Source organism: Sander lucioperca, chromosome 1 (genome assembly GCF_008315115.2).
Source record: "Sander lucioperca isolate FBNREF2018 chromosome 1, SLUC_FBN_1.2, whole genome shotgun sequence".
NCBI lineage: Eukaryota > Metazoa > Chordata > Actinopteri > Perciformes > Percidae > Sander > Sander lucioperca.
Window position 1 is genome coordinate 3,222,933 of NC_050173.1, and position 27,951 is coordinate 3,250,883.

General features: G+C 40.0%; 1 protein-coding gene across 1 annotated transcript in view; it reads left to right on the forward strand.

Annotated features, from left to right (window-relative positions):
• Positions 1 to 601: 601 nt before the first annotated feature.
• The window catches only part of LOC116056518 (glycine receptor subunit beta-like), a 136,129-nt gene continuing 108,779 nt past the window's right edge, over positions 602 to 27,951 (forward strand). Inside the window, exon 1 of the mRNA XM_031308644.2 lies at positions 602 to 790. The gene's annotated coding sequence lies outside the window, so the exon portion shown is untranslated. The remainder of the gene's footprint in view (positions 791 to 27,951) is intronic.

Here is a 27,951-nt window from a genome sequence, read left to right on the forward strand (position 1 = left end):
AAAGACAAGTCATACAGCAACATTGAGCATCGATCCAGGAAAGCAAAAGATTGCAGCAGATGGTGAGAGTAACAATTACAATACTGAGTTAACATCAGGAAGTTGTAGGTCACCTATGTTTTTATGTCATTAATTCATACTTTAAGTTTAACTGATTGGTTTCTACTGGCTTGATTGATAGATATAATTTAGTATCATCTGCATTAAAATTAAGGTTTATGGTGTGTTTCATAGTAATATTGCCTGGAGAAAGCATATATAAGGTGAAAAGACCTGGTCGAAGAACAGAGCCTGGTGGAATACTGTGACTAAATTTAGTGTGCATGGTTCACATCAATAAACCGAGATCGATCTGATAAATAGGACTTAAATCTGCTTACGGTGATGTAGGCTATATAAGAGTACACTTTGTAATTTTTATTTATATATTTAATTTTGCCTAATTATCTCTCCTTCTGTAGTTGTCTAACTGGGAGCAAAAATATAGTAAGTAATTTTTTCATTAAATCATCTCATCTGGGTAAACTAATAAAAAAGCAGCCTATTATATGAAGAAATGTCAGTACATCTATTAAGAAGAGAGAAAAGTCAGTAACAATATCCTACTGTGCTACTACCCTCTAGTAACTGGGAACAGGATGCAAGAGCAGTGCAGATAAAGGAACACACACAGGACAGCACAGCAGAGAGAGAGAGCGAGAGAGAGGACATGCAGTCAGGCTACAGCATCTCAGTTACTAACCACTGACTCCCTGTAATGCAGCAGAACTGATGATCTGACACACTAGAGGTAGGAATCAGCCAAGTATGCAATGTCTTTCTATGGTTCTTTGCAGTTGCAGTCATCGGGTAGAGCATGTGTGTATGCGCGTGTAAGAGGGAGAGAGAAAGAGAGCAATACAGAGGGAGTACTGGATCTTGTTACCTCAGACTGAAGGACAATGCCTAGGGTTTTGGTGCTGTCCTGTCGTTGTGTGCATGTATGTGCGCACAAGTATTTGAGAGAGCCTGTTTTGTACGTATGTGTGTGCAATACATTACATTTACATGACTTTACTGTTTTCCTGCCTATCACATAGAGAACAATGTCTGTATGTATGCGTGTGTGTGTGACCATAACGGCTTCAGCGAGCTGTGTCATCGCATCTTGACAGCGTAGTCTAACGCCGCAGTCCCCATCTTTCCCTCTCCCTAGCCCCCTCTCCCTATCACTCCCTCTCTCTTTGGGTGATTCTTATGTTTTCTTATATTTTGTTTTGACCCTCCTGTCAAATATTTTTTACTGTTACACAAATGTTTAGACCTTAAAGGCAGGACACAGCTCTGAAGGGTCTAGCTACAAAGACCACAATAAACATATACACATTTGTGGATCCATTTGTATATGTGAAATGGGTTTTGCACATTTGTAGATTGCTTCCTGTCAGTTTGTGGGCCATGTGACATTTGTGACTTGCCTCCTATTTCTTTGCAGATTTTTGTCCCATTCGTACCACGCTCTGTACAAAAGTATCTGTGTGTTAGGTGCATTTACTAGCTACACCAGCAGGTGACAACATTCCCTCACATGAGCTGATGGAAACACAGGGCCCTATCTTGCACCCAGCGCAATTGACTTTGTACACCGACGCATGTATCATTCCTATTTTGCACCTGACGCACAGCGGACTTTTCCCTCAACAGGCTCATGTCAGTAAATTAGGGAATGAACTTGCGCTCCCGGGGGCGGTTCAGCAAAAAGAGGAGGCGTGTTCCGGCGCAAACGTTCCCTAGTGCTATTTTGCAGTTTCAGAAAACAGTTCCGCCACAGACCAGGAAAAACCTAGTCTAAAGCCATTGCCGCGTTATTCAGATGCTATTTTAAGGGTGCATGCTTGGCCGTAATGTAGAGTGTGCACACCGCGCATACACTTTGCTTCTCTCATCTCACGGACCCAGCACTTCCCATTTTTGCAAACCATACATAAATACAAGGAAAAATATGACCTTGTTTACACAACATTTCCATGAATCATGGATGTGTTGATGACATAAATGAGGAAATATTAGAGGACTTAAGGAGATGTGATGTTGAACTGCATGTGCCGATGCCACTTAACCCAAATGCCCCAGCAGCAGCACAGGAGAGGAGAGACAGAAAAGCTGCATCGTCTATAGTGTGGTAATCTCGGTCTAATGTTAGACTACATTGCAAAAATATCACCATGCATTCATAACCTCGTGATTCAGTGAGAGTGAGCCCAAAACAGTATTTAAAACAGTAGTTTAAATTTTGACAAAAAGAAAAATCAATAGGAAAACGTCGGTCTCCTTGGCTGTAAACCGCTCCTGGAGTGCGCCCATGGATGTATTAAGACCGTGTGCCTAGCAAATCCGCCATTATAATAGCAATCCGCCATGGAACAAGCGCGCCTGCTTTTAAAGGGAATGTGAGATAACGCTCTGATTAGTTTATTGCACGTTATGCCCAAACCACACCTATGAGTAATGTAGCTACTTCAGACCAACCCATTTTAAATTTGCATCGGGCACAAGAGTCATTTATCCCGCCGGTATAATAGCAAGAGCGCCAGAGATCCGCCCACAAAGCAACTTGCGTTTGACGTTTGATACTTGCGTTTCAGATCGTTAAAATAGGGCCCACAGTCTGTACTGAAATAAATCTAGCATGGGCATCTGCACATGTGACAGCAAGGAGAAGGACAGCAGCCTGGCTTCAACCAGGAGGTGAAAGACAAAGTGGAGGATCTTTATTTAACCAAACGATCATGATTCAGGATCAGGTTCACCATTGTCATCCACAGGTTAGTGTGCTGTGCTTGTTAACTTATTGGCGTTACCTAACTTGGTGTTAGCTGTGGTAGTTATGCACAAGCTAGCTCACATTAGATCACTTAGTTCAGGTACTGAGAGATTTTGTATGTGAGGCATGAATAGCAGCAAAAGATGCTGACAACTGTAAACTCCATGGCTATTGTTAATGTCAGGTAACGTAAACACAACCAGCATCTGTGGGTGGGTGTGCTGGTCAGAATAAAGCATTAGCTACTCTATTTTGGCAAGGTGCAGCATTTTGCAAGGCTAAGATATTAAGCAAAAGGATTGGATATGATATAGGAAATGTATGTATGGATTTTTAAAATAATTGGTAATTCACAATACAACAGGAATTCAATAGATTCAATAGCCTACATTTACCGCTGTCAGGTGATCAGTAAACGTTTTGGTTCCATAGTGACTGAATCAGATGTAGGACAGTTTGCCTTATCAAGCAAAATGATCATTATCCTAGTGACAGTAATTTAAAGGTTAAATTCTTTGTAAGCATGATGCCACTTGTTTGATTCTGATACATGATTGTGGAAATTATGTGAGTTTTCTCCAATATATCATTTCATACCTTTCTTTCTCCCTGTCTTCTCAGCAGCACCTTGTCCTCATCTCCTGTCACAGCAATTACCATCACTAGACTCCAAGCCACCATCAACACTGCATTCTACTGCTGCTCCATCTAAACGTTACTTTTTTAATAGGTTATCACAATGTGTTTATAATTTATATTTAAATAAATATGAGTCTACTTCTGAAATCTTTAGTATAGTCGTATGAGTAAAGTGTCAAACAAAATAGCTATATTAGTAGGGTTAACCCAAATTAACTTGTTCATTGTAATCCTTGTCCAAATCAGTATTCAATTGCTTCTTTTTATTTTAATTATTATTATTATTATTATTATTATTATTATTATTATTATTATTATTATTATTAATATTATTATTATTATATATGCATTACCCCATAATCCCGAATAGCTCATAAAATAAAGAATAGTATTCCCACAATTAGATTATGTTAAAGAAATTAACATAAGTAATCCTCGCTCACTCGCCGGCAAAAGTCTGTTGACTGATAAATGTAACTGCGTTCCTCACTTTTTGTGTTGCTTGCATGGCTACATGTGTTGAATGTGGATATTGTTAATGCAGTACTGTACTAGTCTCGCATTGCCAGACCTGGAGATAGGAACCAATCACAATCGTCTTGGGTGGCGCTAAGCTCCGGATGCAACGACTGTGGCTCTGCAAAAAAAGAAACTTGGAAAAACACTGCTCAACTGAAAATCCCAGCAGGAAATCTAACCAACTGCCAGGCTATCGTATCTGTTATACCTATAAGATGTCAAAAATGACAGTACCAGGAAGGCATACAAGCAGGAACTCCTGAAGACTACCAGAGACACTCTTTTCTGACCTAAATAAGAGTGGAGATGTCAGCAATCTCATCTTCCTTAAAGACCAGCTACTAGCATGGCATTCCGCCATAAGTGCCCACTAACCCTCTGTGAAGAAAGAGGGAATCTATATTGGCTGGTAACTGAAAATTAAAGTGACCCAGACACTGTCATGACAACAGCCAACATCTACAAGAACTAAACTGTCCTAGTACAGGGAAACCTCAAGCAATTTGAGTTGGACTCTCTCCTTATATAGGAAAGGGCTCAACAGGAGAAGTCTGCCCCCACTGACAACACCCACACCCTGCCAGACCCTCGCTCCCAGCTGTCCCACTACTGACCAGGCCCCTGAGGAGGCTGAGCCCACCAGCCCAGAACAGGCCCAGGACACCCAACTGAACCACACCATCACTGACATGAAGTTGAAATTCACAGTTAGAGAGAGAGCTTGTACATTGATCAGCCAACCCAGGACACCGCAGCAAGCCTCTTCTACCATTAGAACAGAGCTGACCAAGCTGAGGCAGGACAGAGACAGCTACTGGAGAGAGCTGACCACCCTGAGGACTGAGGCCAGAGAGCTGAAAAAGAGTCAGCATTACAGATCAAAAACATCAGCCAATGAAAAGTCGTACAGATTGCAGACATCTGGGAAAACATTTTCTGAAAAAAAGACGTTAAAGCAGGGACATCACTAGGATTTAAAGACAGGGGGTGCTTAGCCCCCAGGGTATTTGTAATATTTGCACTCACATCTGTACTGTATTAGAGCTACACTTATGTCAACAACCAGTCAAGAAACCAAGAAGTTAACAAGAAAAAAAAGTTACTGTAACTTTTAGGCACATCAAAGCTGCATGGAGGAAGTTACTTAGGCCAGACTTTGCTCCTGATGAGTTCTTCTGTAAGCAATGACTTAAATGCTATCTGTCTGCTCATGTAAATGTGTGATAAAGTAATAGCTTACTATATCTAATTCCTGTCTCTATAAGATAAGTTGCCCAAAGAATACCATTTAATTACACCAATTACTGTATCTGCGCTGTGGATTGATTCAATCAGTGTGTCATTTCGCTGTGTAGTTTGGCTTGCATAACCCAAGAACCAGAATTTTAAGGTCATAGTGAAACACAAGTTTGAGATTTCTCAAATAAAGATAATTTATTCTGCCAAATGATGTATACAATGTATGATTTAAATCAACAATTATTGATATTGATAAAGCTATTGATAAGGATCTTATTTAAAGTGGCTAGTGTCTAAATATAATAACCTGATGGCGAAAGGAATAAATGATTTGGAGTCACGCTTACTGTATGTATGTACTGTATGTAGGATTGCTTTGTTTATTTTCACATGTGTATCTGTGGGCATATACTCATGTTTAGCCTAGCCTACATTTAGGCAATATCTCCATATCTATTTAATTTATCACAGCCAATGAATGCAAAAAGTTAAGTTGGTCAGAATATAGCTAGCATATATAGTAAATATAATGAAATCATTTAGTTTAGGCTATGCCTTAGTGCCTAGACCTGCCAACAAATGCTTATTGTTAGAAAAAAAAAAAAAAAAAAAACACCCCACATTTCCTTAGACCTATAGACCACTACTGACCTCAATCACGCCGGCTCCCTCAGAATCAACTGCCCTGCCAATCTCCTGCTTCTCTTTCTCTCTGCTAAAATATCTTCGAATAGCAGGGCCGTGCAGAGACCTTTTGAGGGGCAGGGGCTCAAATTCAAAAAAGGGCACATGGAACAAGATTTGTTAACAATATGTCATCTTTATTTTAAAACTGTATAATTTACATTTTACATTTTTACATAATACTAAATCCACAATACTGTACACCTCAAAATGAAATATGGAGCCTTACATTAGACTACATTCACAAAAATACAGTATATCCAAAAAATGCAACCGTTGCCCAAGCAAAATGTAATCTTACATACAGTATCCAAACTATATATAGAAAGTGCAATATGAAATTTTACATAATACTAAATCCACAATACTGTACATCCCAAAATGAAATATGGATCCTTACATTAGACTACATTCACACAAATATATCCAAAAAATGCAAGCGTTGTCCAAGCAAAATGTAATCTTACATACAGTATCCAAACTACAGTATATATAGAAAGTTATAATAAGTATGTATGAACATGTCAGATTCTTGTATGAAGCACTATACTAACCTGTGGTGCTCCTAATAACCCAGCTGCTTAGGGATCCACTGCCTTTTGCTGCCTCCTGCAGGTCTTTCTTTTTCTGCTTCCTTATTCTGTCTTTACGTGGCATCGTTGCACTGTAGCAGAATTCAATATCATGATTTACAAGAGGCTACTATAACAAACCAAATGTGCATGCATGCATTCTCATTCACTTCAAAAGCCCACTTACCGGCACTTCAACTTACAACTTTCTCTCGCTCTTGCTGGCCACCGACGCACTCACTTGTGTCCAAGTGGCGCACCTGGCAGGAAGCGGACATGTGTCACGCGATAACCCTGGTCATCATGTGATATGAAGGTTTTGGTCGTTTTATCTAGCTAATTATTATTAGGGCCCGAGCGCCGACAGCGGCAAAGGCCCTATTGAAACTGAAGGAATTATTATTATTACGGCAAATGAATTGCCTTTTTGAGGGGCTTAACATATTCAAAAACTCACCAAAATTGGCGGTCGCATCAAGTCTGGTGAAAATTTACATATTTTATGGGTTTCAGGAATAGGCGCACAAAAATGGCTCGCTAGCGCCCCCTACAAAGTTAAAAAAATTCAGCCCTGCAGTACGGTTAACGTAGACTCATGAAATTTGGTACACATATGTAGCATGTCGAGACGTACAAGAAACGTCAAAAACTTTTCGTCAAACAGTGTGGGCGTGGCGGCCATTTTGAGTGTTTAGCGATGAACGAGAAAGTGGCTGTAACTACAGTGTACATTGTCATATCTACTTGAAATTTCCCACAATCAACAAGAGTACAGGCCTGAGGACATATACAGGCCAATATTGACTTTTGGTCATAGCGCCCCCCGCTGGCAACAGAAAATCAGCCATATATGACAAACATCATATACTATAACCACGCCCACTCACTCAGGCCACGCCCCCTTTCATAACATTTGAACCGTTTAAGGTAGTCTTGTATGAGGTGTCATTGAACTCAGCAGAGAGTTCCTTCTTCATTGGTGATGGTTTGGCCCGCCCCCTATGCTTAAGCCACACCCCTTTCATACCATTTTAACCATTTAAGGTAGACCTTTGTGTGAGGTATCAATGAACTCAGCAGAGAGTTCCTTCTTCATTGGTAAAGGTTTGCCCCGACCCCTATGCTTTAGCCACACCCCCTGTCACAGCTAATGAACTGTATGACGTAGAGTCTTGTGTGAGGTATCATTGAACTCAGCAGAAAGTTACCTTTTCATTGGTGACGATTTGCCGTGTCTGAGCAAATGCACGGTCGCAAGGAGCGGCGACCGCCAGTAACCCCGACGCGCGCAGAGGCGCAAGGCCCCGTCCATCGCTGCTTGCAGCTTTAATTGGAACCGCAGGAATTATTGAAATTTTATGGCCCTATTGGAACTGCAGGAATTATTAGGGCCTGGGTGCCGACAGCGGCGAAGGCCCTATTGGAACTGAAGGAATTATTAGGGCCCAAGCACGAAAGTGCGAGGCACCTATTGTTTTTTTCATGCCGCTTGAAAACGTGTTCTACTTTGTTTCAGCAGTTCAGTGTGGTTTGTTTATCTTTGTAACCATAGTAACGTAGTACCAGTACATGTTGGGAAACAGGAAGTAAAATTGCCATGCGGTAATCAGCTACAGGAATGCGTGAGCTCTACCAGTTGTCAGTTTCTGAGTCGACCGCTTTTCTTTCTCCCTTTCTGCTAAGGCTAAGTATTTCTCATCATGTAACATTAGGTTACTGCTTATTCTAATTTTGTAAGATTATTGAGACGGCCAAGAAGCTAATTAGTTCGTGCTAGGCTAAGTTAGCTTTATGTTTATTACTGCTGGTTGTTTTTACTAGCTTGACTGTGTTTATCATATAGGCTACACTGCTATGTTAGCTAAGCGGTGCTATTTACACTGTTGCTGTGTATTTGGGTTTGATTAATAATATAGACATCTCATTGTACTGTATTGCAGTTTCACAAAATTCCCAGTAAACTTCATGGAAATGAATCAGCTGTGTCCTGGAGTTTCTTGGGAGTGTTTAAGCTGAATGGAACATAGCCCATGACAGTTTTTGTAAGGATTTTTAGTATTATTCTGAGCGTTGCTTGCATTTTTGAGGGGCTTAGCATGCTGGAAAACTCACCAAAATTTGCACACGTCATACCTATTTGAAACTACAAAGTTATGTAGTGATTAGGCTCGGTTGTTGCCAGGGGGCTCCATAGCGCCCCCTAACGTGCGCCTTAAATTGGACAAAAGTAATAAGTTAATATACCAAATTTGGAGGGAACATAGGTCTCATCTTGAACTCCATGGTACTATTTTTAGAAAAAATTACATAATTCTAAAATTTCCGAAAAAATTGGTTTTAGTGCAAAAATCTTCATTTTATCAACGCTTATTTGAGGACTTTAGGATGCACGTGTGGTGTCTTAAATAGTAGTGCTGTGATGCTGTATGAAGAGGAATCCGCCGACACTGATCTTGATTATAAAAAGGTTTATTACAAACAAAGATTCAGCATCAATTTTACAAACTCCTGCAGGAAGCTTGGAGAACGACCAACTCAAATTCTTCCAAAAGTCGTTCTGCCTTTCCTTTGTGTGAGCAACGTATATATCTTATGCATTGTATGACCTAACGTGGGAGGGTGTATGTGTTAGTATATGAACTGGCCAATCGTAGCCTGTTATCTGGCACAACTCCAAAAAAGGTATCTTCTGTCTTGGGGGAAACTCTGCTCATGTTAACAGTTTCCAGATGTTCTCAGTAAGTGTAAAGCAAAGTTCATAGGACTCCCTTATAACAAACATTTAAGCAAAGTTTATAGAAAGTTATTGAATAGTCATATACTACATATTTCCCCCCTTCGAGACTTAATAAAGTCTCGAAAAACAAGAAGAGTAGGAATAACATTTCTCATTATAACATGTTCCTTATAATATAACTTTCGGAGTGTAAACAAATTTATAGAATGTAACAAAATGAAATCATTGGAGTGTGAGAGCGAAAAACCCTTCTGGCAGCTGTCTTTCCAAATAGCCATCAATCAATCAAGATAGGAAAATTCTCTCACGGTCCCTCTGCCTAGGCGACCACCTTAGTACTCCAGATCATATAGAAAATAAATCTTTATCAATTTATGTAGAATTATGGTTTAAGCAAATACATGTGAAAACCTCAGAAAATGAAATAAAATCAAAACAATGTCCAAATTCAGGCAGGTCGACCCTTCGGATCTGAAAAAAGGACTTCTATTTCCTAGACCCCATTTCCCTAAGCGTCAACAAAAAAGAAAAACATCTGAGATCTCCATACATTCACTTCATGACAGAAACATCATTCTTCAAACAATTGATGCAAGAATATTATACAAAGTATGTATTACTCTGTAAACATGTATATATATATCAGATGCAGTCCACTACATTGCAGCTTCTCAGTAATGTTGATGTGGTGAAATCTGAACAGATCCACACCGTCCTGGTTCAGAAGTCTCCTAGTTCCTTCATATTGTCCATATTTGTATCTGAATCTCCCTCTGCACATTACCCCATATGCTCTGGAAGAAAAGAAAACACTGACCAGTATCGTTTGCAAAACAACACATGAAAATTAAAAACATCAAATAAGAATAAAAATTAATAATATCAAAAATAATATAATAATATCAAAAATAATATATGATAATATGAATCACATTCCATTTCCATTTCCCCCCTTTGATTAATAAGAAGACACTAAATATTACTACAAAATCCAAAGAAATGTGAAAAAAAAGCATACAATAAAAAACTAAAAAATTAAACCAAACCCTCATTTTAAACAAAATGTCTAATTCCCTCTTCGCCGACCATTGATAGTCAGCAACAAAAGTTATGTCATTTCTGAAAAAACAACTCTTATCCTGATGCAGCAATCACACTTTCAACAAATTAAATCAAACAAATCATAAACATCCCTTTTTAACACGTCTTGGTGTAGTCAATTGGGGATTAGAGAAGACCAAATTTATTTTAAGAGCCAATCATTTTATAGCATGTAATTACTCGCTTTTTACAAAGTACCACACAAAAGTCTCTCTTCACTGTTTGGTTACCAGATAGTGGGTGTAATAAATCTCCTCATGTCCAACTCTGTCAACCTCATCTATGTGACATTCCTGTTTAAATTAGACACAAGACAAATCAAGTCTGCTTGCTAAAATTAACTTGTTTCTGTAATTGATAAACCAAAATTGTAATCAATATCAAAGTTCAATAAACTACAGAGCTTCACTCTGGAATTTTTGTAAGTTATTATTATTTGGTTTTTACCCTTTAACTCTACAGCCTTCATTAACACCACTGCAACTTATGCAGAATAGTGAAATTCAAATCAGATTTCTAAACCTCTGTATAAATAACAAAAGATGCTGATCCATCATTGGGCTATAATAACTGATTTCCATTCGCAGATCTTAGAGAGAAATCATGAACAAATGACTGGTACACTATAAACAACAAATTAACCAATGCAAACAACTTTTAATTTGAGTAGACTATATCTATGATTGGGAGTTGTCTTATCTTTTCTCACATTATCACTGCTAATGTTTTTATGCATTCTCTATGCATCCCTATTTTACTTATAGTAACACAATTGGTCTAAGCTTACTTTTAACCAAATTCTGAGAACAGCACTCTTAATCTGCTGTTTGTAACAATTCAAATTCATACATGAGATTACTTCCCCATAAATTATCTGGGCAACATCCAAATAATAGAAACATCTTCAAAAGTTGTAAACTACATGTCATTAGAGCACAAAAATAAAACAGTGAAATGTTCTTTTAACATTTCCTGACACAGCAACCAAAGTAGCATATTTGTCACTAGTCTTGTTAGACGCTGTCACAGGAAAGTCATTACAAATCTAACATAATACATTTCACCAGGTACTGACAAAATGTAAGATTTTCATACCAAGTTGCTTAATTTAGATGTCTTAACCCTTCACATAGGTGTGTTCACATAGTAACTCTATTTAAAAGCAATTACTTTACTACTATTAATTACTTCTTTAGAGTAATTGTATTTTCAAATTGTGTGTTTGTCGGTGCATTACCTCCTTTTTATGTGTCAATGCGTCAATGCGTCGATGCGTCGATGCGTCAGAGCAAATCCGATCTCTCTCACTCCTCCCTCTTTCTCTGGTCAGACGCTCATCTGTGCAGATCTGTATTAACTTGTGACTGTCCTTGTCCTTGAGCTCAATTGTTGGATCTCTTTCCGGCCCTGATGACACCAGCTGACACCCCTTTCAGATCTTCTGGGCATCTCTAGAATCTTGGTTCCAGACTCCTGTATGGGTTCACCAGTCCTCCTCCTTTGTAATTTACTCTGGAGTTTCTTCCTGGTATATTACACTCACGGGCAAAGTGTCCATCCTGTCCACAATTAAAACACGCTTGTGGTGGTTGCATAGAGTATGAATCAAATCTTCTTCCTCTTCCTCTGCCTAAGCTTCCTCGTCCTCTTCCTCTCCAGTTCTGTATCTGTCCAAAAACTGGCTGTGGATATAAAACAACTGGAACCACGAATGGTGGTTGGAGCAACTGCGGTTGGACGTGGCTCGGCTGAAGTTGTGGCGGTGAATGTTGATTTGGTGGGCATTGATTCTGCACAACCAAAACCTGCTTCTTGTCCTTCTTATTCTCCACCAGTTGTATTTGATTGAGTGTTCTGGGAGTTTCTTGGTCCTGTTCTTTCACTTTTTGGGACCCTTTTTTCAGCAATTTGTCCCTCTGTATCTTCAGCTTCTTCAAGTATGACATGCATCGCTCCATGTCTCTCTCAATCTCTTCTATGCTAGATGCTGCAGGATGAAATCCTGTAGCTCCTCTGCTCTCCAAATCTTCATCGCTGTCTCCATCTTCACTTTCATCACACTCTTCTGAATCACTCTGATCATCATCATCATCATCACCATCATCATCATCATCATCCTTTGTCTTCCTAAACCTCAGTCTGCCCTTAGTTTCCAGATGTTTCATTTTCTTCTTACTTTTGGAGCTTGGATTCATCTTTATGGTTGTTTCAGCTTCTCAATTATTGTTCATCTGTGAATGTTTCACCAAAGTACTTTGTAGGCATGTGTGACGTTACTTCTTTAATGTCAGTCTCTGGTCATGCCCTGACAGCCATTTGGGTGTCCAATTCAGTCACTTAATCATGGACAGTTGTAAATCTGTCGCCCCTCCTTCTCTGCTGCTCCAGCTCCAGATGTAGTTTCTGATGCAAGTATGTGGGGGATGGGACCAAACAAATCAGCTTGTAGAGGAGTAAGACAGGTCTGCTCTGACATCCATCGAGGCACACTGAATAAACACAAAACACAACACCTCCGAGAAGCATTACTTGTACTTTTAATCATACTCATTTTAGTTTTCTTGCTTCTAACTTATGACATCATTGATTCAAAATGTTGCTACAAAAATATTACCTAAGTAAGGAAAGTATCATAAAATATGTACTTAAAGTATCAAAAGTAACAACACAGAAAATACTCCACATTTTTAAACTGGAAATGATCAATAGTCCTGTCAACTAACTAAGTATTTAAACAGCTAATCAGTTCAACTGGACTTATAGACCTATATATTTGTTGAACAGTCTAACAACAATAAAATATCATATTTATAAACATATGTTTGTTCTACACAAATCCTAATTCATTTTTTTATGATATGTCAGATTACAATAATATCCAAAAGCAATTTGTCTTGAAAATTACCACTAATCATTCCTGAAATTTACATAATTTATCTCTTTTCCCTAAGTTTTTGGTGCTTGTGGTATAGCAGTTTTACTATTCTCATCAAAACATTTACCCTCCTGTAGATTGTAACCCCAATGCTACAGTTGTCTCTGTAACAACAATATTAGTATGAACTCCAGTATCCTAATTCAAAAGTACATTTATCTCTTTCTTTGTCTTTCTGTCACTTTCACAACACTCTCTTTCTGTCTTTAACCAGCTTAGTACCTTATTGTACCCTGAACTTTCTCTTAAAGTCATGCCTTTTTTCCATTATCCCATAAAACTTTCTTTTCCCTTTCTACAGCATACACTTCTCTCAACTTTCCTGACCATCTTTTGTAACAATAGTTACCCATTATTAACTCTAACTGTTTGATTGAATTGACTCGCTGTTTCTTCACAGGAATCAGATTCATTCATTCTGTTTTCCACCTTCACATATGTCACTCATTTCCTTGGTACAATGACATAACCACAGGTGACAGTAGGGAACTTTAGCAAAATCAAAAACAAAAATCAAATTTTGAATTGTTTTATTCAAAGTAAAATCATTTTAGATGCCTCGCCACTCAAAACAAGTGATCCAACATTTTAAAATGGCAGAGGTGACAATCCTGAAGCCCATCAATCAGTCCTCTCATCTCTTACTTTCAATAGAGGTATAGAGGCTGGACTTTTCTTAATCCAGGGTGATCAATCACTGATTTGAGTTCCAGCAAATCACCTATGCCAGCTATTAATCTCTCTTTTTCCTTTTTCTTTCAGGCCTGAGCCTTATTTATCCTACTTTTTCCTCAGACCTTTCTCCCAAATTTTCTTTTCATGCTTCAGAAGCAAGCATAGTTAAGGCTTCCTAATTAGAAGGACATTTCAAATTCTAATGCCATTTCTCTAGGTGTTTATGACATTTTCTCTCTCTTTATTTTTATCAACATAACTCATTTATAAATTTAATGGATCTTAATCGCATAGTTTCATAGTCAAGCAACAGCCACTTTAATGTTTTACCAAGCTACATTTAACCCCCCTTCTCCTTTAGCCGCTCCGTCTCTGCCTTTAGTGCAGTAAGGAGTGGCCTAAACTTTCTGTGAAGACTTGAATTCCTAGCATTCTTGAACATGCGCAGATCAGTCAGCAGTGTGATTTCACAGTGAGAGGAACTCCACTGGAGTTAAGGAACCTAGGCTCACACCCAACCAAAAAAATAACTAAGAAATCACTCAGCTTACTTTAACATAGAATTTCTTAATCTTAGTAGTTTCAAAGCAGCAGATAATGCAAATAGCAATATGCTATCATAAAGCAGTTTAAAGAATCTCAAAGAAATCAGAGAAAACTTAATGATTCTTACAAATTCTCTCAACAGACAGACCTATTGTCTCTCCATTTTTCCCTTCAACAGAGCACATTAAAACAACAATGACACAGGACAAAACAAACCAACACAAAACATAAAACACAAATACTAGTTTGAAGCTTCTTATTTATACTATAGGTTAGCCTAATCTATTTTCACATCCTCCAAAAGGGCTCATAAGTTTTTATATGTTTTTGAAAACGTTCTCCTTCGAAGAAGACTCATAAGATTATTAAACAAAGTCCTCCCTAAGAAGGCTCATACATATTAACACTTTAGAAAACGTTCTCTTGAAAAAGAGACTCATATTTTAGCCAAATGAACAGAATATTTCATATATATCTAATATAGGATATCCTTATCACGCATGCACAGCCTATCACACACCGCTGTTCACACACACTCTCTCTCATACACACAAAAGTCGACATTTTTCATGCATGTAATTCCTAAAAAGAGTTTGCTTTCCGCCGTTTTATTTTTTTTTTGTCTTTTATTTTTTTGTTATTTTGCTACCTTAGATATAGACGTCCAATAGCAAGCCTGCCCCGAACAGTATTCGTCAACAATGCATCGTGGTAAACTTACCATTGAACTGTTAGTCTACACCTCAGTTCTCAGAACTGGCTCAAACTTTTCATCTAATAAAAGTTTAAGTCTACGGCCCATCCTGTGATCGCCTTTTTTCAAAGGGCTTTTTATGTCAGATTAACGGCGTTTTCCTTTATTCTTTGTTTTTGTTGGTTTCTCTTTATTGTTCATGTTCTTTTCTGTATTCTTTTATTTTCTCTTATTTCCTTTTTCTTCTCCTTATTACTTCTTGTTTTTATTTTCTCTTGTTTCTTTTTTTCTTTCTTTATGTTGTTTAAGCCAAATTGCCCTGGCCAGGGTTAAACTGTTTTCTTTGTTTGTTTGTTTTTTAATCCAATTTTCCTATTCCTTAAAATCTTTTCACATCGTCTATGTGAATATTCCTTAATCCCTTACTTTTTCTCCCTTTTCTCTATTTCTTCACTTAAAGTTCCTTTTCCTCTGTTTCTCTAACTTTTTTAAGCCTTTGCTTCATTTGTCTCATATTCCTTTTCCTCTGTTTCTCTTGCTTTTGTTTTCTTCTTATTTCTCATATGTTAACTCACACTTCCCCTGTCTGCATTAATTTTAACACAAATAATTTAAAACGGAACCCCATCACACAGCAATCACTACACAAAATACACACAGATTCGACACGGTGCAATCCCTCATCGCACACACAGAGCCACACATGAACTGACCAGCGCCCAAATAGTGAGAAAGCTCACCTCATAGTCGACCAATGAAGCGGGAGTCAGTCCCTGGGTGCCCATGATGAAACGATGACCTGGGAGATGCAACCGATCCCATCCTCGTCGCCAAAATTGTGGTGTCTTAAATAGTAGTGCTGTGATGCTGTATGAAGAGGAATCCGCCGACACTGATCTTGATTATAAAAAGGTTTATTACAAACAAAGATTCAGCATCAATTTTACAAACTCCTGCAGGAAGCTTGGAGAACGACCAACTCAAATTCTTCCAAAAGTCGTTCTGCCTTTCCTTTGTGTGAGCAACGTATATATCTTATGCATTGTATGACCTAACGTGGGAGGGTGTATGTGTTAGTATATGAACTGGCCAATCGTAGCCTGTTATCTGGCACAACTCCAAAAAAGGTATCTTCTGTCTTGGGGGAAACTCTGCTCATGTTAACAGTTTCCAGATGTTCTCAGTAAGTGTAAAGCAAAGTTCATAGGACTCCCTTATAACAAACATTTAAGCAAAGTTTATAGAAAGTTATTGAATAGTCATATACTACACACGAAAACTCAAAATTTGGCAGCCACATGCAGAATATTAAACACTTTCATCTGAATACACATTTAAGCTTGGGAGTGGTATGGTTGCTCTATAGTGCCCCCTAATTGGTTTTAGCACTTAAGCACATTTTTGACGGCCTCAATATATACGAAAACTCACAAAAAGTGGCGCCCACATAAACACGTGGGAGCTTTGCCAGATTGTACAGCAATTTCGCCCAAACCTATAAGCCCTTCCACGCCTTAGGGGGCTCTATAGCGCCCCCTAAGGCGTGGAAGGGCTTAACTTAGTCATAGTTGCTCAGATCTTCACCAAAATTAATACACATATTGCTCTAATCATTGCCGACATATTTCCCATTTACCTTCATTAGCTCCGCCCAACCGGAAGGCGGCCATCATTAATTATTAATTTTTCATGTGTTTTACATTCTTTCGAACTACTCCTAGGCCATGATGTCAATCTTCTTGAATCTTTGCAGGTAGTATCTGTTGACCCTCATGACGAAAAGTTATCCAAAGAATTTTGATAACTGAAAAGATGTGGAAGTTACAGCAACTTACTGTCTAAACTGGAAGTTGCGTTATCTTGGCAACAATTACTCCGATTGCCCCGAAACTTGAAAAAGTTGTTCATCATGGTCGGTTTAGAATCTGTTCCAAACATGGTGGCAATCGGCCATTAGATGGCGCTGTTTTAATTTTATTTCAATAATCGGCAATATATCGATATATGGGAACCCTGCTTTGTCTAACTGCTCCTGGGGCGTGAGTTTGGCACGAAAACTTGCACATAGACTCGGAGGACCCATCATGGCAAAAGATTTTTGATAGCTAAAACAATGCACAAGTTATGGAGGACCGACTTCCTGTACGTGGGTGTCGAAACAGGAACGGTTGTATCTTGGCAAAAGTTATTCCGATTTACATGAAACTTAGAATGTATGGTCTACATGTGATATTGCGTCTACCAGTACCCCCTGGGCAAGGAGCGAGGGCCCGTTATCGTTGCTTGCAGCTTTAATTATTATTAGGGCCCGAGTGGCGACAGCGGCGAAGGCCCTATTGGAACTGAAGGAATTATTATTATTATTTTTTTTTTTTTTTTCGGCAAATGAATTGGCTTTTTGAGGAGCTTAACATATTCAAAAACTCACCAAAATTGGCGGTTGGATCAAGTCTGGTGAAAATTTACATATTTTAAAGGGTTTCGGGAATAGGTGCGCAAAAATGGTTAATTGGTGATGGTTTGACCCCTATGCTATGAGCCACACCCCCTTTCACCGCTAATGAACTGTATGACGTAGAGTCTTGTGTGAGGGATCCTTGAATTCAGCAGGAAGTTCCCTTTTCATTGGTGACGATTTGCAGTGTCTGAGTGCCGCGCAAATGCACGGTCGCAAGGAGCGGAGTCCGCCAGTAACCCCGACGTGCGCAGAGGCGCGAGGGCCCGTCCATCGCTGCTTGCAGCTTTAATTAGGGCCCGAGCTGAAGGAACTGAAGGAATTATTTTCTGCAAATGAACTGGCTTTTTGAGGGGCTTAACATATTCAAAAACTCACCAAAATTGGCAGGCGCATCAAGTCTGGTGAAAATCTACGTATTTTAAGGGTTTCGGGAATAGGCGCACAAAAATGGCTCGCTAGCGCCCCCTACAAAGTTAAAAAAAATTGAGCCCCTGCAGTGCGTTTAATGTAGACTCATGGAAGTTGGTACACAAATGTAACATGTCAAGATGTACAAAAAACGTCATTGGAGCCATACCCTAAACCCAACAGGAAGTCCGCCACTTTGATTTCAAATTTCGAAATTAGTGCAATTTTGGCCATTTCCACGTCGTACTTTAACGAACTCCTCCTAGAGATTTCATCCGATCAACTTCAAATTCGGTCTGTGCCGTCTTAAGACGTTAAAGATGAAACGTTAAAAGAAAAACTTTTCGTCATAGGGCGTGGCCGTGGCGGGGCAGCCATTTTGTGCTCATCGCCATCAAAACAGGAAATGAGTGTACATTGTCAAATTGGCTCGAAACTTTTCAAGATTCATAAGACTAACTCTGAGGACATTTACCGGACAAAACTGACTCAGTCATAACGCCCCCTAGTGGCAACAGGAAGTAGGCCTAAAAGTCAAGGTGCTATACTTTAACGAACTCCTCCTAGAGATTTAATCCGATGGACTTCAAATTTGGTCTGTACCATCTCAACACCTTACAGATGAAAAGTAATTAAAAGAAAAACTTTTCGTCAAACAGTGTGGGCATGGCGGCCATTTTGAGTGTTTAGCGATGAAAGTGGCTGTAATTACAGTGTACATTGTCATATCTGCTTGAAATTTTCCACAATCAACAAGGGTCCTAATGGATGGAGTTCATACAGTGCCTTGCTCCTGTTGTTGTTGGAGCAAGGGGGGATGTATATTGCTACCAGCAACATGGCACTAAATTCCCTCGGCAGGTAGAATGGCCGGCATTTAATTACCATAAACTCCACCAGTTAGGAGCAGTGTTTGCAGACCACAACAGCGTCGCGGCACCAGGCATCACTGATGTAGACAGAGTCCCCCGCCACGAGTCTTACCCCCCTCGACGAGCGCTCTGTCCGCCCGGTAACATGTTAGCCGGGCTAGCTGAATGGCACAGTCCAGGACGCTGTCATTAAGCCATGTTTCCACGAACACAAGGACACAACACTTACTCACAGTCTTAGAAGTTGTGCGAAGTAGGCGGATATAGTCCAGTTTATTTTCCAGCGAGCGTACGTTGGCCAGTGTGATGGTTGGGAAAGCCGGCCGGTGAGGACTAGCCGCTAGCCTAGCCTGGATACCTTCGCACTTTACCCTCTTCTGCTTCCTCATACACCCCCTGTGGCGCTTCCACTGTGGGCTGGTTGCAGTAGTGGGGGTCGGTGGTTGAGCTGGCCTCTGGAGCAGACCGCATTCGCGTAGCTCTTCCGCATCCGCTGGATTTATGTCCGTAAATGTGGTTCTGCCGATGGCGAGCAGAAACTCACGGGAGTATGTGCGCCTTGGGTTTAATGGACGCGACGATGACAAACAGATACACGTAGGTACACAACACAAAAAACATAAAAACACCAATCTGCCGGGAGAGAGAGGAGCCGCTGCTTGTATATGCACTGCCATCTTGGTTCCAACATCTGGATATATATCATTTGTTGCGTAAATAGGAATGGGGATACGGTTAGTGATAATGAGATGCTTGATACAGTTGCAGAATCTTTGATTCTCTGCTTTGTTTTAATGCTGCTTGGCTCTCAGTAGCTAACTCTCTACCTCGCTCGTCCACATACCGTTACCGTGCACGTGGGCGCTCGTTGAGCCTCTAACACTGCCATTTCAACCAGCTGACAGTTGTAAAATAGAATTAAAACAGACACAAAACACACCGACACACACAGATGAATGGTGAAGGAAGATGGATTCACCGTAGTTAGTAATACAGAGTGCACTGTAAAAAAAATTTAATTATTATTGTTGTTATTATTTAGGGGGGCTTAGGAACATTTTAGGGTAGCTTCAGCACCCCTAAAATAGACCTAATGACGTCCCTGCGTTAAAGACAGTCCTTTGACCATTGAAGAAGAGCAACTGGCTAAAATCCAGGCCCTGATGGTATTGTTGAACACATTTTTGGTCCCTTACATAATTGTAAGGGACCAAAAATGTGTGCCACTTCCTCCACCACCAGGTGCCCTAATAATTTAGGGCACCTGGAGAAGAGAAGGGGTGACGGGGGAAGTCTTATGTTTGCTGACCGTTGTAGAATGCTTTTGAAACGCTGTTTCCGCTGTTTAATGCCGTTTTTCATGTGACTTTTGGACACCCTTTTGTATGCCATGAAACACTTCATGGAATGTCTTGGATGCACAAATGTTTGTTTCTCCTGAAAATAAATCTACAAAACGCGAGTCATTAACAGCAAGTGTGCCTGGCAAGTTAGTTTCCCCTACTCAGCCTCTCGAGGCTAAAATCTTGGCTTTCAAAAAGTCGCCTATAGGTTTTTTAAATGAAATGCTGAAATTTACAAATCATGAGTTCAACACTGCCATATTGAAATTATGTAACCTTGTACTGAGAATTGGACATTTCCTGACATCTGGAGCAAATCATTATCACACAGTCTGGAAAAATGGAAATAAATTTGACCCAAACAATAACAGAGGCATATGTGTCAGCAGCAACCTGGGGAAGTTGTACTGCAGCATCCTAAACAGCTGACTGCAAGACTCAAGATACCAGCTAACGCTAGCGGTAGCTAGCTAGGTTGGTTAATTTTTTCAAAATAAATATAGTTGTAGTCTTGCAAATTGTGGCTCTGCAAGATCCCCAGTCATTGTAAAATATTTTCTTCTGTGACTAATGCCAACCTTACACCAAACTTTTTTCAAGTGATTCCACTGTAGTGAGTTAAATCATGTAAACATTGTTATCAAGCAATGGGTGCGCTCCCTCCAGCACCTAACAGGAAGCAGCAAACGGCTAAAGCCAGTGTTGTTTATGGCTGCAATGGTGCTGCACTAAGCTAAATGCTAAAGAGGGAAACTTGCCAATTTAAAGCCTTTTGAAGAGCGTCATCCAACGGAATTTTACCGACAAATAAATGTGGACCTCTGGGTACTACTGCTAGCCATCTGCATGTACGGCAGAACAGAAAATCGTCAAACTTTCCTTCAAGGTACCAGCTAACGCTAGCGGCAGCTAGCTAGCTTGGTTATTTTTATGAAATGTCTAATGTCTGTAACCTCTAACCTACCTATGTAACACATAATATTGAAACCTATCTGCTGCATGCGGCCACACCACATGTTGGAGAGGACGACAAACACACATGTCGACCACACCAGCAGCTGCTGTGCCATTCATCAGAAGCTTTGGCATTAAAAACATCATACAACAAGGCCTAAACAAAGGCAGCTGAATGCAAAATATGTGGTTTCAAGATTCTGGTTCAACCACCTCTAATTGTATCAGCCACCTGAATATGCTCCCTGATAAGTTAGCAAATTAGCTCAGCATTTACCGTCTACGGTTAGCTTGCTTCTTGCTTTAGCTATGACCTACAGGAGGTCAACTCCGACTGTCGTTCACTAGATGTTATCAAGAGAAGAATGAGCGTTTGTTTGTTTGCCAAACTTGTGGTAGTCGATTTACGTAATCATTTATGTCCTGCTGGCTGCCACCACGATAATTATTATTGTCAGCTGTAAACAGGTTACAGTTTTATTTATTTTATGTTACACTATATGTATGTGCAAGTTAAGTATATACTGTATGTGCAAGTAAAGTATGCATGTATGTGCAAGTGAGGTTTATATGATGAAGTGAAGTAGCATGCATGTGCAAGTATAGTGTATATTTATGTGCAAGTCAAGTTTATACAGTGGACATAAAAATGTCAGTCTGTCACGGGATACAGGAAATGCAGGACCCAAATGCAGTAATACGGAATAAGGAATTTAATGGCAAAACTTACAAAAGGTGTCCAGAGGTTGGCAGACAAATACAAAAACAGGTACAAGCAGAATCCCAAAAACAGGAACAGGAAAAAACACAGAACAGTGGCAAACAATCCACTGACAAGGATTAACAAGGACAGAACACACAGAAACAGATTACACGGCAGACAGAATGAAATGATCCGACAAGAGACAAAGACAGAACAGGAACTAAAGACACCAAGTAACGAGGACTAACACAGGACAGGTGACACAACAGGTGAAACAAATCAGGGTAGGGGCAGAACAATCAAAACTGGCGGGAAACGAACAAAGACAGGAAGAAAGCTAGACAAGACAAGGGAGACAAGACAGACTACAAAATAAAACAGGAACCCAAGCAAAACAGAGAAACAAGACTACACAATAAAACAGAACAAAATACCAAAACCCTGACAAGAAAGTCCACACACCCCTGTTAAAATGCCAGGTTTTTGTGATGTAAAAAAATGAAACCAAGATAAATCATGTCAGAACTTTTTCCACCTTTATTGTGACCTATAACGTGAACAAATAAATTGAAAAACAAACTGAAATCTTTGAGGGGGAAAAATAAAAAACAAAACAAAACAAACAAACAACAAACAAAGAAGTAAAACGTAAAAGTGAAGTATATATGTAATGGAATTAGTGTAGTGGTTTATTTTGTATGTCCTTTTCACCCCCTACTGGGGATTGTAAGTAGCTGCACTAAAGTGGAAGTGAGGTAACAGTTAATGAGAATAGGAAGAGGAAGTGATGTTTTGAAAGTTCCTTTTTCCCATGGCTTCATAGAGGAAGCATCACAGTGTACAAATCCCCTTAATCCTGTGCCTTAAAGTCCACAAACCGGCTTCATGCATAAGTTATCCACTATTTACAGTTATATTAACATGTTTATGTTCATATTTGTTTGGTTTGAGTACAAGTATGCTTGATGATGTTTAGTTTATTGTCAACTACATATGGATGTATGCAATCTTTGGTCGTTAAAGCATTGGTACTTGTGTAAATTATATTTACAGATTACAATACATAATTTTAAGCACCTGTTGATTTATATAATCATCTACTGATGTATGCAAGATATTTGGTACTTGCAAAGATATTTACTGTTTGTATGTTTGTGTTCTTTGTTGCAGTTTTACAAAAAAGTTAAATCCTGTCATTAAATCCTGCCAAACACAACAACCTGCCTATTCCATGGAGAATATAATGCTGGAGAATATAATATTAAGTTAGCTGTATAGCTGAAGAATACGTTGTCTCCAACAACCTTTAGTGAGGACACCATAATATACGTTTGTGCAAGTGAAGTATATACTTTACGTATGTGCAAGTGAAGTATGCATGTATGTGCAAGTGTTTAGTACCAGTACATATCTATGTGCAAGTCAAGTATTCCATTTTGGCCAAGTCGGCTTCTCATAGCCCCCTCCTACCACACAAAACCAACTAAATTTAATGTGCTTACTAATGTTAAACATCATGACAGCATGCACATGCCAAGTAATCATTAGCGACACACACTTAAGACCCATGAACAGCAATCACGTCATTTTGGAACCACCACCACAAACGACCATTATTGTTAATTAGCACAGCGTCCTATTAAATAGCTGTGTATGTTATGGTCTATTTGGGAAAACGGTCATTATGTAGAATTACAGTAAATGTGCATAATGTTGGTAAATTTACAGCTTGACCTGTAATTCTTTATGATGACCATTTTCCCAAATAAACCTTAACATACAAAAACAAAGTCCATCCTCCTGTCCTTTTGGATGAATTAGTTGATGACGGGGTCATGCAACTGGTCCTTTGCTTTTAACTTCATCAGCAATTCCTTCTCGATGGAAATTAAGGCCAAGTCTGACAGTTGGGCCTGCCTGCTCGTGTTCGTAGAGTAGGTTTTTATGTGCTTCAGCATAAAAACGCATATGACCTCTCCACAGAGGCAGGGGACACAGGGATTGTCATGTGAGATTTTAAACTTGTACCATGCTTTCTTTCAGTTCTTTTTTTTGACGAGAAACTGATGAATGTAGGCTGGGCTCTTAACCCGCAAAGACATGCAGTACATGACGTCGAAATATGCACCTTAGCTCTCCATCAAACCTGAAAAAGCAGCATTGGGAAAATGGTCATTGTAATGCCGGAAATGTTGTGGATCCAGAACGGCCAGGAATACCAGCTTTTTGACAATCCTTATCAGGAGGCTGTCAATTACACTGCAGTAGAGCTGTACCAAGTGTAAACATCTCCATGAGCGAAACATTTGTTTTGGAGAGTTTCAAAGACAACATCCGAGTAGGAGAAGATACTGTTGAAGGGTTTTCAACCAAAAACAGATATCGAAGCTAGCAAAGAAGGTGATGTATCCATCAGCGCAATGGACAGTGTCATCATCAAACTCTGCGTGCTGGTCTATGATGTGTTTGAACACCTAGGAGAGTTGCTTTACATGGCTTTTCATCTTATGGAAGCAATTTATTGACTCCAATAAACACTGATATTATTTACCTTTTATTTTCTTTAATATTAATTTATAATTAGTGCATTACATGTTTATGAGTGGGTAAATGAATCACCTACACTATAATTGTTATGATTGTTATTAGGGTTCAAACCCCGAAGGGGTAGAACCTTATTGTTTTTGCTCCGGTTTATTGTTATTATTTGGCTCAAATCGCCGTGAGCTGGAATGAGCTGGAAACACGAAACTTGACCCAATGATTGGGAATTATGTGCGTTCCGTTCCCAACAAAAACGAGCCCAATCGGCCACATGGTGGCGCTATAATTAAGGTTTAAAAATGTGATTTTTGAAAGGCCACGTCACTCACACCGTAAGTCCGATTGACTTGAAATTTCTCACACATATGCAGCTCAATGTTACATGTTTACAAAACAGCCTCTTGGAACATAAAGGTCCGCCATGATGGATGTTTTGCTAATTTGCATAATGTGAAAAACAGTATGACAAATGAATAGAACTTTGTCAATTTTGATTCTGTCAAGACCAAAATTGGTATACTGCCATGCAGGACTGAGATACACATTTCTACCATAAAACAGTCCCTCCAGGATTTCACGATTGCGCCAATTCACACAAATTCAACCAATCACCGTGACTTTGGTGCGACTCGCAATTTTGACCAATCACCGCAACTTTTCCGCAAATTTGACCAATAACCGGAGTTTCCCAGCAGTCCCATGTGCCAGACTTTACGTCAGTATAATGTTACTCTGAAAGTCACATTATACTTTGGTCAGTGGACCAAGCGGGAGTGAGAGCTTGTTTCCGATATGAAGACGAACTCGAACATTTCACATTTACCAACAAAACGTACAGCAAAACATTTCAGACCATCCTGCCAACCTGTATACATTTTAACATCAATGTACGCTGTAACGTTTTTTCACTCTAAAGTCAGCGGCTGCTGTTTCAATTCTGTCGGCTGTCTGCAGCGGGCGGGGGCGGGGCTGCTGCTCATACAGTTCCCCCTGCTACCGACGCACACACACGTTCTCTTAATATATCCATGGCACACACGGTGGATGCACGAAAAACCGGAGATGAGACGGCAGGATGACCTAAATTGAGGACAGCTATGCTCATTATTGTAAGTGCAATGATAAGTTAAAGGCCAATAAGTGCTTTATCAAACCGTATAAATGTGTGTCCCAGGCCACGCTAGGATAGGAAATTATCTAACAATGTAAAGATCAACAAGCCACTGACACATATGTCCATCCATCTTCTTCCGCTTATCCGGTAACGGGTCGCGGGGGTAGCAGCTCCATGTATGTTCAAATTTAATTCATTCAATAAATTATTCATATTATACCAACATTTGCAGCATCTTTGGCATCTTCTTGGTAAGGTTACTAGGAAAACTCAGCCCAGAGTAGTTTTATTCTCCCCGAAACAAGTTTCCTTTTTATTTTTAAAGAACTATACAAAAAAAAAAATCGCAACTTTTTTTGCAACTTTCACTGTCTCCCGCAACTTCATAGCAACAAACATACAAAAGACATCGTAACTTTTATCTCAATTTTTTACAAAAGCTCCTGCAAAATCAGGCATTTTGGGCCGCAACAATCTCAAAAAAAGGGTGCGAAATCCTGGCGGGACTGAAAGAAGATTCGTGAAAAAATATCCATCCATCCATCTTCGTCCGCTTATCCGGTAACGGGTCGCGGGGGTAGCAGCTCCAGCAGGGGACCCCAAACTTCCCTTTCCCGAGCCACATTAACCAGCTCCGACTGGGGGATCCCGAGGCGTTCCCAGGCCAGGTTGGAGATATAATCCCTCCACCTAGTCCTGGGTCTTCCCCGAGGCCTCCTCCCAGCTGGACGTGCCTGGAACACCTCCCTAGGGAGGCGCCCAGGGGGCATCCTTACCAGATGCCCGAACCACCTCAACTGTCTCCTTTCGACGCAGCGGCTCTACTCCGAGCTCCTCACGGATGACTGAGCTTCTCACCCTATCTCTAAGGGAGACGCCAGCCACCCTCCTGAGGAAACCCATTTCGGCCGCTTGTACCCTGGATCTCGTTCTTTCGGTCATGACCCAGCCTTCATGACCATAGGTGAGGGTAGGAACGAAAACTGACCGGTAGATTGAGAGCTTTGCCTTCTGGCTCAGCTCTCTTTTCGTCACAACGGTGCGATAAATTGAGTGTAATACCGCACCCGCTGCGCCGATTCTCCGACCAATCTCCCGCTCCATTGTCCCCTCACTCGCGAACAATACCCCAAGGTACTTGAACTCCTTCACTTGGGGTAAAGACTCAGTGAAAAAATATGTCCGCCATCAATTGAAGATTTTCGCAAAGGGAGGAAATTGGCCATAACTCACTAAAAGATTGATCAATTATCATACAAATTGAAACCTATTTTTAGTTTGTCTTGAGGAATAGGCCGACGCAACGATTTTGAGTTTGACCCAAAGGGGGCGCCAAAAATACCACAAGTATGTACCGCAAAACCTGGTGGATGGAATTTCACCAAAATTGGTACACGGGGGCGAGTAGTAACCACAATCTGAAGTGTCATATTGATTGGTGCATGTGGGCTATTTAGCATTATATTAGCTAATTATATGCCTAAGTTAGAGAAATGAAAATTGTCACCATAAGTGATAGTGATGTGCTTGCCATAAAATATGATGCCATTTGGCCTTATGGTGGCTCTATAACTTTAAAAGGCCACGCCCCTCACCCTGTGAGCTCGATTGACTCACCATTTTTTTTTTTTTTGCCAAGTTGCATAATGTGAAAAAACTGTTAAATCAGGGGTGTCAAACTCAACTTTACTAAGGGCCACACTGTAAAATATGTGACATCTGACATCTGGCCACGTTGCTAATGTCGGTAGTTTCATCTAACATGACAGCCACAAAAGGTGTCTTCCTCACCTCCTCTTTCACCTCCTGTTACAACACTTGATCAGGTCATTCTGAATCTTTGATGTGCAGTGGCACATCAGTGGAACACCGTTGATGTGGTGAGATGAATGCGCAGGTCACTGTTGTTTGTTGCCATTTCACTCTTTACTTTTATAAAACTATGAAATTAGAAGTAAAGTTATTTACTTGCTAACTGCGTGAGCCTCAGAGTGGCCTCAGTACAGAAGAAATTGTCAGACGGGGACTCCATTAGGACACCTGAGATTGCTAAAGTGCACTCTGTGCAGATTTATTAGCAACAATTACATGTTCACAAGTAAACCAAGCTGCCGCGGATACAGCGACTGACCACAGGTTATAGACAATCAAATAGACAACTGAATGTAGGTTTAATTTGATCCTCTTTTTATACAGCATTTGGGCAGTGTCAGTTGGACACATTTAGGCACACAATTACCTCATACCTGTCTCCACTTCTTCCCTTTCTTGAGGGCACCTAGGTCTTCGTGACCCAGACAGCTCATTGTCTGTTAGCTTCTTACGCACATGCTAGTCAAACAGATGGTGCACTTCGAATGATTTCACATCATTTTAGCTATTTCTGGAGATTATGGGTACTCACCATTACC